This window comes from Artemia franciscana, chromosome 17 (genome assembly GCF_032884065.1).
Source record: "Artemia franciscana chromosome 17, ASM3288406v1, whole genome shotgun sequence".
NCBI classification, from domain to species: Eukaryota; Metazoa; Arthropoda; class Branchiopoda; order Anostraca; family Artemiidae; genus Artemia; species Artemia franciscana.
The window spans coordinates 38,623,096-38,636,009 of NC_088879.1; the positions used below are offsets into that span (position 1 = coordinate 38,623,096).

The 12,914-nt window shown below is 36.3% G+C and overlaps 1 non-coding gene and 1 pseudogene across 1 annotated transcript; both read right to left on the reverse strand.

The window, feature by feature from the left end:
- Window positions 1-4,787: 4,787 nt before the first annotated feature.
- Window positions 4,788-4,893, reverse strand: LOC136038324 (U5 spliceosomal RNA; annotated as a pseudogene).
- Window positions 4,894-6,201: 1,308 nt separating this feature from the next.
- On the reverse strand, window positions 6,202-6,396 carry LOC136038312 (U2 spliceosomal RNA). Its single transcript, XR_010620188.1, has one exon. It is a non-coding gene; the product is annotated as a U2 spliceosomal RNA (small nuclear RNA).
- Window positions 6,397-12,914: the final 6,518 nt, after the last annotated feature.

Consider the following 12,914-nt stretch of genomic DNA (forward strand, 5'->3'; position numbering starts at 1 on the left):
GATATAAAAGCAAATTGAGAGAATGACTAGAGAATCAAATGATTCAAAAATGGAGTGAGGAGATATAAAAATCAGAAACATTAAAGTTTCATGAGGATGTTAGGGGGGTTTATGGGCAGGAGTTCTACTTTGAGCTGAATTTACCAGCGAGATATTTGACTTTGTGGATGCAGCTCAGGGCTATCTGCCTTCCAATTAGTGCGAGATTTAAAAGATATTCTAAAGAAAGTTTTTCCAGAGGAGACGGATATACTTGCCCTCTTTGCAGAAATAAACATGATTATTTAGTGCATTGCTTAAGCCGGTGCCAGAGGCTCTCTACGATAAGAGAAGGGGTATTTGGAAGTAATGAGTTGGTACTTCCAGGTGTCTTGAATAGTACGTCGCCTCAGTTTATTTGTAGAGTAGCAAGGTATCTGGAAATTTTGTCAAATAAAAAAAAATATATAAAATAAAATAAAAAATATCAGTATAAAGTATATTTAATGTTTTATTTATGTAATTTTGTTTAGTGTTAAATCTTCTTTTCAACGACCATTTTTTCAAGTATTAAGTACGAGTGTTAAGTTGATCCAGTGTTTCATATAAGTGTTTTATGATGATCGCGGATCAAACTCTATGTTATTTTGCCTTTCGTTTATTGTACTGTGTTATTGTACTCTGTTCATGGCTGTATATTTAGCTTTAAAATACATTTACCTATCAATTTATCACGAAAACTAAAAGTTCTAGCGCCCTTTTTCAGCGACCAAAAAAATTGGAGGGCACCTAGCTCCCCTCCCACGCTCCTTTTTCCCAAAGTCACCAGATAAAAATTTTGAGATTTTCATTTTGTTCAGCATAGTCGAAAAACCTAGTAACTATGTCTTTGGGGACGACTTAATCCCCCACAGTCCCCGGGGGAGGGGCTGCAAGTTAAAAGCTTTAACTTGTAGGATCTTTCCATGAAGGAATTTATCCTGAGGGAAGAGAATTTTAATAAAGTCGTCGCAGGATTTTCTAGCATTATTTAAATAAAAGAATATAGATAAATACAAAAAATTTCAACTAGAAGTAAGGAGCAGCATTAAAACTTAAAACAAAAAGAACCTATTACGCATATAAGGGCGTTCGTCGTCTCCTCAATACCTTGATCTTTACGCTAAATTGTTTTTAGTAATTTAAACTATTTATTCTACGGCCTTTGAGATTCACGGGTCATTCTTAGAGAATTGGGACAAAATTCAAGCTTTAATGTAAAGAGCGAGGTATAGACGAGGGGAAGAACTCCAAAACATACGTAATAAATGTATACAAATATATAAGTTGGTTACATAAGTTAATTCGTAAGTTATGCATATTTATTACTAATAAAAACTTTGGTAAAAAAAGTTCTAGTTGCAGGAACCCCTCAAGCAACACCTTAGACGTAATTAGAATGTTGTTACCAGAACGTCTTTTACAATAACCATAGGATATTAACATTTATGATAATAAATAGACGTGTTAGGTGGAATTTGATAAAGTTAGGTTAAACCGTACAAAGGTAATAAAACTGCAACTTCCAAAAAAAGGAACATTTGTGCTAGCTGTTCATTTTTTCTGCTGTTTCTTCTTGGATTCCACTTTGGATACAGAACCATTTTCAAGGGTATTTTCCAAGTCATTGGGACAATCCGTTTTGCATTGAGAAGCTCGTTTAAGGTGGTGAAACCGAAACAATTTCTAATGCTGGTTTTATTCAGATTGACCGCAGAGATGGTTCGATCAGCAGCCGTGGGAACGTGTGGAAGAGCAAGTAGGCTTAAAATGAAACACCCGAGAAGAGGAAAACGCTTTGACCCATTAACATTTTTTCCCCTGTAAACCCGAGTCCAAAAAATGGCTGGATCTGAGGCAATTGAATAACAAAGCTCAGAGCAAAAGGATAATCTCTCCCACTCTTGGACGATATCTTCCAGGTCATTGTCACTCAGTGAATTCGGAAACTGAGCCAGAAGCGGTGCCAGATTTTTTTGATTACAGCCATTCTACTCCCATAGCATATCATGGATATGCTATCTATGTAGCCTATCGAAGTTTCTTACCGATGAATACCTGGAGCTGAAAAAACGGTTTCTCATCTCATCACATATCAGGATCAAAAATTTCCTACGCTCTTTTTTAAAACTGCGTCAGATAGATACTTTTTCTTTGGTAAAAATCATTTCCACTCGACCCCCACATTCCATGTTCTTGACATCGACATAGAAATTGGTGCTATATGGGTTTATGAAGTGGGAATCACTTTCTTTCGTATAACTAGGCAACAAAAATTGGAATGCTATTATCTTGCACACTTCAGAAAAATGATTATGGACAAGAGAATCTGGGTCTCTTCTGCCAGATATTCCTTGTTTAGGTCTTCGATATACTTCAAAATTTGAACAAGGAAGGCAAGTAAGCCTTGAAAACCGGTGAAAGCAGATATTTTGATATGGCAGTGACCATAACCGGCTTGTTGGCTTCTTTATTACTTTCCACACAAAAGAGTGAAGTCAAGCAATCCCACTGCTCCAAATATCAAGCAACAACGGATAATCCAGACAACTATCGAGTTGCTATATGTGTCAAATCGAAGGTTCTTTCAGTTTCATAAACTTTTGCAACTCTAAAATCTCATTGGTCCGTTTTGGGCTGCGACATATATACCCGTATACATCCTGACGAAAATCTTCCATTTCTATTGGCAATTGTTTGCTGGCATCACTAGCACATAGGTAAATGGAATGACATGAACAACCAAGCACAAATAAAATTGGCCAGTCTTCCAACAGCTTCGCCTGCACACTACCTTGCTTCACGATCATAACCGACGCAGTGTCTGCAGCAAATCGTATTAGGTTTGCTTTGAAGCTCCAATTTCTTGAAAAAGTAGTATAGTTATGGCCCGGTAAATATCTTCGGCTGTACTTTGCTGAAATTCTATAAGTCTCAAGGAGTCTCTTAAAAAAAAATTAAAAAAATTTAAAGACAAGCCTTTCCAGATGGAAACACTATCAAATTCTGAAAACGACTAAAAAACATATTTACAATATTGATTTACGCCATTAAATGCTAATTCTTACTATTTCTAATTGAAAATCCATATAATAGACCTATGTTTCATATATCTTATATTCCTTGCAGATTTTTTCATTGCTTGATGCAACTGATATTGCTTGTTTCCTGTTAAATTACATTCAAGAAACGTCACATATCGAAATTCTATTGCATATATACAAAGCGAATAAAATCAAAATGTGGCGGAAAATTTTGATTGTACCAAAACTTTTTCAAATGTACCGCACTTTACCAGGACCTCTATATTGTACCAAAACGGTACAATTATAAGGCGTTGGAAACGCTGATCAATAGCACTTTTAGATAGGAATTAGAAGCATCATAAATGGAACCCTTGAAGGGCAAAACAGTGACCCACTTTTAAAAAAAAGGCGACATCTTCTCAGAAGATTCACAGCTAACCATCAAAAGTTACGAGCTTGATAAAATTTATTTGGTTTTTGAAACAGAGGAAACACGCCCTTAAAATTCAAGGAGTCCTAATAGAAATCACGCCATCATATTCAGCACGCCAGAAAACTCTACTGTAGAATTTTCTAGATCCTATAGACAAAAATAAGGAACTTTGATATTTTTGCCAGAAAACAGATCACGGATGTTTGTTAATTTTTTTTTTCAAATGGTGATCATAATGTAATAATGAGCCTAAAGGATCGATTCAGGGTGTATTAAAACGGGAATTAAAAGTTCTAGTGCACCTGGCCACCTCCCACACCAATTTCTGCCCAAAATTGTGTGATCAGAGTAAATCTGATCAGTAAATTTAGAGATTTACCCATTATTTACGTATATTATTTGTTATTGGGAAGTATTAAGAACATTTTCTGGGGCGGGTCGTTCCTGGGGTAGATTTCTATAGAAAGGCTCTTCCTAGGGGAGGAAAATTTTTGAGGGGATAATTTTCAAGGGGAACTGATACAATGGGAGGATTTGACAGAATTTCTGTGCAAAATTCTTATTATATGTCTTGCATTCCCTTTTCCAAATTTTAAATGCGAATATGTTCCCGGGGAATTATTTGGGGGGCTATTTTCCGCGTGTTTTGATTTCTAGGAAATAATTTCAAAGGAAGGGGCATTTAAGGAGTGACCGAGAAACTGATTAGAGATTAAAGTCGCATTCAAATGAAATAACGCCAAGGAGAATATTTCTGGCTTAATCGTCCGAAAGCAATTTATGGAGATGGGGGATTTTCAGCGAGGATGACACCGTCTGGAGGGAATTAGACGGATTTAGCTTGTTTGAGCCCAAAACACGGTCTATAATAGTTACTTTTGCATTCTAGCGCTATTGCTGTCTACAAAAAACAATCTTGGACTAAATTTTACTGCTGAATCGTAAGGTTCAAACTCAATAATAAAGTACTCACATTGATAAATATACAAATACATCGCCATAGCTGAATGGGTAGAGCGGTGCCTTCAAATCGTTGAAGGGAAGGATCCATTCCCGACAAGGCTGATCAATGATAACTAATATAATTTACATAAGGGAAAAATAATAATAATTATACAAAGGAAAAAGGATATAATTAAATCCTGTTTTTGCTTAGGACAATATAACTTTAAAAAAAAAAAAACAGATTCATTAAGGAAGCGTAAATCATTCCAACTAGGCACATAAATAATAGTAGTATCTAAATAATATTAATATCTAGATAAGTAATCTTGAAATATTAAAACATACAACAATTGTGTAGACTAGTCTGCCTTTCGGCATTCAAAATTAGTTAAGACTCATCAAGTGCCCCTCCCCACGGTAATCTTTAGTAAAAGGCGAAAGATTAACTCGATATGAGGAGAGGCCAGAGCTATGAAAATTGCTAAGGTTGACTTGGGTATATACAAATAAATCCTAGTAAATCCTCGTGGGTTTTTTTTTTAACAAGGTTCGAAAGCAATAAGAAATTCAATGTTCAATCAAGTAAATACGGGCCAAAAAATCATATGATGCGAAAACATATTCAATGAACAGCAATTCATGAGTAACTTTAATGACATACTACTAAAACTACATCCGCAGAAAATACCATAAATATTCAGTAATCAGGCCCAAAAATAATTGTAATGTAGCTGAATGGTCGATCAATTGGTCAATCAAGTATTTGATAATTACTGAGTATTTTCTAAAACAAAATGCATCAGGAATTCAATCAGTTTAGGCAATTTAATTTAATTATGGCGACTGGTCATTGATACCCCATCATTTGCTTTAATACAAGACTAAGAAAAACAAAATGTGTTTATTTAAGAGATGTTCTAAATTACTTGGTTTAAACATTATCAATTTGCATACTTTTTCCTTTCAATTCACAAAATTACAACCTAGTACGGGCCCAAAGGAAAAAACCTATTCAATGTGTGAACAGGGGTCCACGCGAACGCAGTCCCCCACTAACAAAAATTACGCTGTTGAGTTACCCCCATTTGGGGTAATCAAATGTAATCACAGGGGTCAGCCAATCCGAAGTGCAATGGAAAGGCCTTACGAAACTTTTTCCACAGCAGTGAATCAAGTCTCTGAATTGTTTTTGAAAATAGGAATGCCCCATTTCATTTTCATATGCAAGCCTCTAGATCGTTTAAATGCAAGTTTACCTTTTTGAGAAAAGAAAATCAGGAGTTTCTCACTCTCTTATCAATTTGACTGAAAAGTTGAAACTCTAATTTCTGAGAACCCAGTGACCGTTCTACTGACTTTGCCAATTATTTTCTCTCTAACAATCATAGAGGGGGGAGGGGCTTTACTCATTCCTACTATCAACAACTCACCGCAGAACCAAGCCGCCTGAGGCCAAAAACAATCGCTTCAGCCATTTTATCGAATATTGGCTCAATTTAAATTTCAGCAGTTTATAATTACGAACTATTTTCGATAAAGATGCATGGGGACTTGGATCCAGCTTGGGCACTTTAAATTAATTATGGCGTCCACCCATTGGCTTTTTACCATTAATTTTTGTAAATTTTTTACAGTGTTTCTTCTTTTTTTCATATGAAAAATAAAATGATTTTTAATGTATTCAAGGACTAAGAACCTAACAGCAGGGTCTCTCTTTACTTTGAATAACGTATTGTACCCACTATTGGCTAGGGTTCATGGTCTTTAGTTTCCCCTCGAAAGGGGTTCGCCGATCCCGGAGGTACTGCAATAACGGGCCAACGCATGAAGGGAGCGGAACAAGCCCCGACATCCCTCCGGTTTCCAAAAATCAGTTTTTTTCGAAATCCAGAGAGAACAATTCTCTTGTTTTTTTTTGTTTTTTTTTTCAAAGCTTATTAAACAACTCTAAGGTTCGAAACCATAGAAAAGTAGGGTCGTAATTTTTTATGGAGCTGGAAGGTGCAACTGCCCCTCCCAAACCTTGTTTTTCCCCTCCCCCAAACCTCATTCCCCTACCCCTTCTGAAATTTAGTCTCTTCCAAAATTGAGTCTAAACTAATATAAACCTATAAATTTAAGGATCTACAGAAACACATCTCTTTTTTTTCTTTTTTTTAAAAGTAAATTTATAGCTTTTTTAGAGTACTAAATAGTGCCTCTGTGGTACCAAATGGCTTCTTTTTAGTTTTTACTGCTATTTTCACTTTATTTTGGACAAAGGGTTCCATCTTTGCTCCTCCATCCCCTTCAAGTTTGGATTTTGACGAAATTATGCCACTGTAGAAAAGCAAAAGAAATGAAAAAAAAAGTCCTATAAGATGAAGTCGAGCTAGAAGGACTTAGTAGAAAGAGTTAATTTTGTTCACATTTCTTGAGCAATACTTTGCCTTTTGCTTTTTAGCCTAAGTAAATTAAGTGGCTATGCTCTAAGGATAATAAATCCAGAAATAGTTACTTTTTAAGACGAAACAAAAGAGGACTAAATGTAGCTGGGACTTGAATCGCTTTTACACCATCTAAGGGCTTAACAAATAAATACAAGAATCATTTCCCTTCCAATTTTGTACAGGCCCATTGGCCCATCACAAAGTCTTCTCCCTCTGGAGGCAAAATAGACTTGTGTAAAATTTAGGACGGTTCTGGAGGAAGGCCTGCAAAAGAAAAATGGGCCAGTCCTGACCACACCTATTCCTTGTGCCAAAATATGTTGTAGAATGTATTTCAGTCATTTCAGACCGAAGAATCATTAGTTTAGCTGTTAGAATGCCATACTTCAGACTCCCCGAATGAATCAACGAAGATAAAACTTTGAGGTGGTAAATCACAGGGATTTTGTGTTATATTTGCATTTAGGCTCCAGGCTTCTCCTTCCTCACAGACTCGTTTCTTGATCTCCCTTCACTTGGAGAATCACCTGTTGATTCTCTTTTCCCTTCACACAGAGAATTGTCTCTTGGATCGTGTTCTCCCGCCAGACTGAGTATTTTGTCTAGAAACCAGTGGAGTCCCCAAATGAAAGGATTTGCCCCTGTAAGATCTCCAAACTCCTCATTTTAGAGGAATCCCCTAAACTGGAATGGAAATACGGTTCCTAGACGAGGGAGGAATGAGGGCCCTAAGAGATTTCGGAGTCAAGAGCGCCTAGGACTTGGCACACTATTGCACCAAACCAAGAGTGCCTTCGAGCATCCCTTACCCGCTGAAAAGTAGCTTCCCTGGATGTAATCTGCAAAAGATAACAACAAACATCTAGCCAGCCACTTGTCAACTAAAGGGCTGTAGGCAACTAGGCGACTAACAACACCAATCACGTCTACTTCCCTATAAACATAGCTTATTTAGACACCCCTGGAAGTTGTGCCATATTTCACAATTACTGTCCCTATAAGTTCACAATTTGTTTTATACTTTTGAAAAGATTGGATTTTTGTTCATAAATTACTTCAATTATCTTGCATTTTCCAGGGTTACTTGTCTGACAACCCTAATATCTTGATAAGTAAGATAGTATCTAAATAATATTAATATCTAGATAAGTAATCTTGAAATATTAAAGCACGGTTGCCAAAGGGAAACTTATTGCTTTTACTGACAGTGTTTTATCTTTTGGTAACACCAAGACAGATTATGGTCTAAAAAGATTACTTCTTTAAAAGAGGGATATTTTCAAAGCATGCCACCCTTAATTTTAAATATTTAAATTCCCCTGAGGGAGACTGCATTTGTGCTTTACTGGCTTGTATTTTACTATTAGTTAGCGTTTTATTACTGTTTCAATGGCAGGCTCACTTTCGTTGCTTTCGTTAAAATGGCAATTATGTCAAACAATTTTAATGTAATGAAATACGCGACTAAGCTGATGGGGAAAATGTAAGCACACAGCTAAAACTAGAATTCTTGATTTTGAATTCGAGTTTAGTGGCCAGTTTTCTGGAGAGAGACTTAAAGTATTTGCTCATATCGACACTACGGTCCCAAAAATGTTTGGCATCTCTGATTAGTAGTAACATTATGGGTATTCAACCCATTGCTCCCCTTTCCTTATTTAGAAAACTTGCGACTAAGTTTGTTCTTTAAGGGGAAGGGGGTTGTCAATACAGTTAATCTGCTGGCTGATATTTTTTAGTAGCCTCTTTTTATAAATTGAAATGGATATTGAATAGAATTGCCATAAAATCAGGCTAAGATCACTGCAGTCTGGGCTGTAATATTATCATACAATCTTAACGAAAATCACACCATCAGAAACAGCGTATTAGAGAACCCTTTTGTACAAGTTCAAGCTCCTATGTACGAAAATGTGGAATTTTGATTTTTTTTTTTGCCAGAAGACATATCACGGATGCGTGTTTATTTGTTTTTTGCTGTTGTTTTGTTGTTGTTTTTTCCAGGGGTGATCGTATCGACTCAGTGGTCCTAGAATGTCGCAAGAGGGCTCACTCTAGTGGAAATTAAAAGTTCTAGTGCCCTTTTTAAATGACCAAAAAATTGGAGGGCACCTAGGCCCCCTTCCACGCTCATTTTTTCCCCAAAGTCACCAGATGAAAACTCTGAGATAGCCATTTTATTCACCATAGTTGAAAATCTAATAACTATGTCTTTTGGGAAGACTTACTCCCCCACAGTCCTTGCGGGAGGGGCTGCAAGTTACAAACTTTGACCTGTGTCAAACAGTTCGTTGTAACGAACTGTAGTAAGGAGCGACCCGGCTCAATAGTAACCAAAACTCTAAAAAAATGAATTTTGATATCAATAGCTACATCAAAAGAATTGCATTTTAATGCTAATTTTAAATATATAAGTTTCATCAAGTTTAGTCTTACTCATCAAAACTTACGAGCCTGAGAAAATTTGGCTTATTTAGGAAAATAGGGGGAAACACCCCCTAAAAGTCGTAGGATCTTGACGAAATTGACACCATCAGATTCAGCGTATTAGAGAACCCTACTGTAGAAGTTTCAAGCTCCTATCGAGAGGGAAAGTGAGAGAGGTCAGGGAGAGAGATTACTCTCTCTCACCTCAAGAAAAACGAGACTTTTTTCTTTTATCTTTTATCATACAGTTCGTGGTAACAAACTGTAGTAAGGAGCGACCCGGCTCAATAGTAAACGAAACTCTAAAAAACGGAATTTCGATGCTAAAAGATATATCAAAAGAATCGGATTTTTATACTGATATTAAATATATAAGTCTTATCAAATTTAGTCTTTGTCATCAAAAGTTACGAGCCTGAGAAAATTTGCCTTATTTTGGAAAAAAGGGGGTAACACCCCCTAAAGGTCATAGGATCGTAACGAAAATCACACCATCGCATTCAAGGTATCAGAGAAACCTATAGAAAAAATTTCAAAGTCCAATCTACAAAAATGTGGGATTTCGTATTTTTTGCCAGATGACTAATCACGGGTGCGTGTTTATTTTTTATTTTTTTTCTTTTCCCCAGGGGTCATCGTATCGACCAAGTGGTACTAGAGTGTTGCAAGAGGGCTTATTCTAACGGAAATGAAAAGTTCTAGTGCGCTTTTTAAGTGACCAAAAAAATGGGAGGGCATCTAGGCCCCCTCCCACGCTCATTTTTTCCCAAAGTCAATGGATCAAAATTTTGAGATAGCCATTTTGTTCAGCATAGTCGAAAACCATAATAACTATGTCTTTGGGGATGACTTACTCCCCCACAATCCCTGGGGGAGGGGCTGCAAGTTACAAACTTTGACCAGTGTTTACATATAGTAATGGTTATTGGGAAGTGTACAGACGTTTTCAGGGGGATTTTATTTTGTTCGGGGTGGGGCTGAGGAGAGGGGGCTATGTTGGAGGATCTTTCTTTGGAGGAATCTGTCATGGGGGAAGAAAAATTCAATGAAAAGGGCGCAGGATTCTCTAGCATCAAACAGTTCGTGGTAACGAACTGTAGTAAGGAGCGACCCGGCTCAATAGTAACCAAAACTCTAAAAAATTGAATTTTGATATCAATAGCTACATCCAAAAAATCGCATTTTAATGCTGATTTTAAATATATAAGTTTCATCAAAATTAGTCTTACCCATCAAAAGTTACGAGCCTGAGAAAATTTGCCTTATTTAGGAAAATAGGGGAAAACACCCCCTAAAAGTCGTAGGATTTTAACGAAAATGACACCATCAGATTCAACGTATCAGAGAACCCTACTGTAGAAGTTTCAAGCTCCTATCGAGAGGGAAAGTGAGAGAGGTCAGGGAAAGAGATTACTCTCTCTCACCTCAAGAAAAACGAGACTTTTTTCTTTTAAAATGTGGAATTTTGTATTTTTTGCCAGAAGACAAATCACGGGTGCGTGTTTATTTGTTTGTTGTTTTTTTTTTGTTTTTTTTCCAGGTGTCATCGTATCGACCAAGTGGCCCTAGAATGTCGCAAGAGGGCTCATTCTAACGGAAATGAAAAGTTCTAGTGCCCTTTTTAAGTGACCAAAAAAATTGGAGGGCATCTAGGCCCCCTCCTACGCTCATGTTTTTCCCAAAGTCAACGGATCAAAATTTTGCGATAGCCATTTTGTTCAACATAGTAGAAAACCATAATAACTATGTCTTTGGGGATGACTTACTCTCCCACAATCCCTGGGGGAGGGGCTGCAAGTTACAAACTTTGACCAGTGTTTACATATAGTAATGGTTATTGGGAAGTGTACAGACGTTTTCAGGGGGATTTTATTTTGTTTGGGGGTGGGGCTGAGGAGAGGGGGCTATGTTAGAGGATCTTTCCTTGGAGGACTCTGTCATGGGGGAAAAAATTCAATGACAAGGGCGCAGGATTCTCAAGCATTACTATAAGAAAACAATGAAAAATAAACATGAAAACGTTTTTTCAAATGAAAGGAAGAAGTAGCATTGAAACTTAAAGCGAACACAGATTATTACGCATATGAGGGGTTCTAAAATACTTTAGAATAAAGAGCGAGGTATTTAGGAGGAGATAAATACCTTGCTCTTTATGCTAAAGTATTTTTAGTAATTTAAACTATTTATTCTACGGCCTTTCTGATTCAGGGGTCGTTCTTAAAGAATTAGGACAAAACTTACGATTTAATGTAAAGAGCGAGGTATTAACGAGGATACAAACCCCCTCGTATACATAATAAAAATATGAGGCTATGAAAGTTTGTTACGTAAATTAATTCTTAAGTTACGTATATTTTTTACTAATAAAAACGTTCGTTAAAAATTAAAAGTTCTAGTTGCCTTTTTAAGTAACCAAAAAATTGGAGGGCAACTAGGCCTCCTTCTCCACCCCTTATTTCTCAAAATCATCTGATCAAAACTAAGAGAAAGCCATTTAGCCAAAAAAAGAATTAATATACAAATTTCATTTTAATAATTTATGTGCGGCGAGCCAAAACCAAACATGCATTAATTCAAAAACGTTCAGAAATTAAATAAAAAAACATTAATTTTTTTAGCTGAAAGTAAGGAGCGACATTAAAACTTAAAACGAACAGAAATTACTCCGTATATGAAATGAGTTGTCCCCTCCGCAATCCCTCGCTCTTTACGCTAAAGTTTGACTCTTTGCCACAATTCTACGTTTTAAAACAATTAAAAGCTTTAGCGTAAAGAACGAGGAATTGCGGAGGGGACAACTCATTTCATATACGGAGTAATTTCTGTTCGTTTTAAGTTTTAATGTCGCTCCTTACGTTCAGCTAAGAAAATCAGTTTTTTTTATTTCATTACTATAAGAAACAATGAAAAATAAACATGAAAACCGTTTTTTCAAATGAAAGGAAGAAGTAGCATTGAAACTTAAAACGAGCAGAGATTATTACGCATATGAGGGGTTCTAAAAATACTTTAGCATAAAGAGCGAGGTATTTAGGAGGAGATAAATACCTTGCTCTTTATTCTAAAGTATTTTTAGTAATTTCAACTATTTATTCTACGGCCTTTCTGATTCAGGGGTCATTCTTAAAGAATTGGGACAAAACTTACGATTTGAGCGTGGCATTAACGAGGGTACAAAACCCCTCGTATACATAATAAAAATATAAGGTTATGAAGATACGTGGGAGAATTTTCCCATGGAGGAATTTGGCACGGCGGAAGAGAATCTCAATGAAGGGGGGCAGGATTTTCTAGTATTATTTAAAAAAAGACAATGAAAAAATAAATATGAAAAGTTTTTTCAACTTAAAGTAAGGAGCATCATTGAAATTTAAAACGAACAGAAATTATTACGAATATGAAGGGTTTACCTCCTCGTAATACCATGCTCTTTACTCTAAAGTATTTTTAGTATTTCTAACTATTCTACGGCCTTTGTGATTCAGGGCTCATTCTTATGGGATTGGGACAAAATTTAAGCTTTAGTGTAAAGAGTGAGTTATGGACGTGGGGATGAACCCCCTCATATACGCAATAAAAACATACGAATATAGAAGTTCGTTACGTAAGTTAATTCGTAAGTTACGTATATTTTTT